This window comes from Epinephelus lanceolatus, chromosome 20 (assembly GCF_041903045.1).
Source record: "Epinephelus lanceolatus isolate andai-2023 chromosome 20, ASM4190304v1, whole genome shotgun sequence".
NCBI classification, from domain to species: Eukaryota; Metazoa; Chordata; class Actinopteri; order Perciformes; family Serranidae; genus Epinephelus; species Epinephelus lanceolatus.
Genome location: NC_135753.1, coordinates 38,045,207 through 38,046,168, shown reverse-complemented (window position 1 = coordinate 38,046,168; position 962 = coordinate 38,045,207). Strand labels below are relative to the sequence as shown.

General features: G+C 38.4%; 1 non-coding gene across 1 annotated transcript; it reads right to left on the bottom strand.

Moving 5' to 3' along the window:
- Positions 1-587: 587 nt before the first annotated feature.
- Positions 588-661, bottom strand: trnan-guu (transfer RNA asparagine (anticodon GUU)). The gene has a single exon. It is a non-coding gene; the product is annotated as a tRNA-Asn (tRNA).
- Between the last annotated feature and the right edge of the window lie 301 nt (positions 662-962).

Below are 962 nucleotides of genomic sequence, written 5' to 3'. Positions count from 1 at the left end.
AATATGAATTCTCATAAGCTTTTAAAAGACAGTGGTAAAAAAATATGAGTCATCATTGGTTTTGATCAGTAAATTTTTAGTGTAAGAATTTTCAATTTGATTTTCATACAAACACACACACATATTCAACATAAAACATGTATTTGATTTGTTTTTTTTAAGTTACAAGTGTTTAGAATGTTGTGAAAAAATAATTCATCTTCACATGTATGTCTTGTATTACAGAGAACACACAGCATGAATCTGTTTAAGAGGCATCTGTATTTAAATAAAAATGAAGGTATGCAAAGTAATAATTCCATATTATTTGTTTAATCAAAAATATAAAACCAATCTAATTTAGTTTCGGTGCATGCATGTAACGAATAAATCTGCAGGTGTGGGTGTGTGTTACAGTGGACAGTGGGACAGAGAGCAGCTCCTTACAGCAGGAGCTGAATTTAATTGCCTGAGAATTTCAACTGCACGCTCACTTTGACACGAAGTCTTCTGGATTGAGAGACTTACTACAGCTGCTGTTGCCATTACCGGTCATGGCAATCTGTTTGTCCATTATAAACAGTGAAGTTATTGTATCAACAAAAGTGCGTCCCTGGGTGGGCTCGAACCACCAACCTTTCGGTTAACAGCCGAACGCGCTAACCGATTGCGCCACAGAGACAGCTGCGCAGCACTTACAGAGAAAACCGGACCGTATCTTTAGGTCCGACCAACCTGCATTTGATTTCGATTGAAGCTGTTATGCTGGAGATGTAAACCTTTTCACTTACCACCTTTTTTTCTGCTTGTTGGAGAGGTGGAAGCTTCCACGTGCAGACATGTTGAAGGTGACGGGGCACTGTGTTTTCTAACTCTATACTTCAGCTGAACTCTGACTTTGAATCCAGGTGTTTTCTATTGGACGCAACACACCTGATGATTTCTCACCATCATTTTGCTGCTGGTTTCATAACTGATCACAA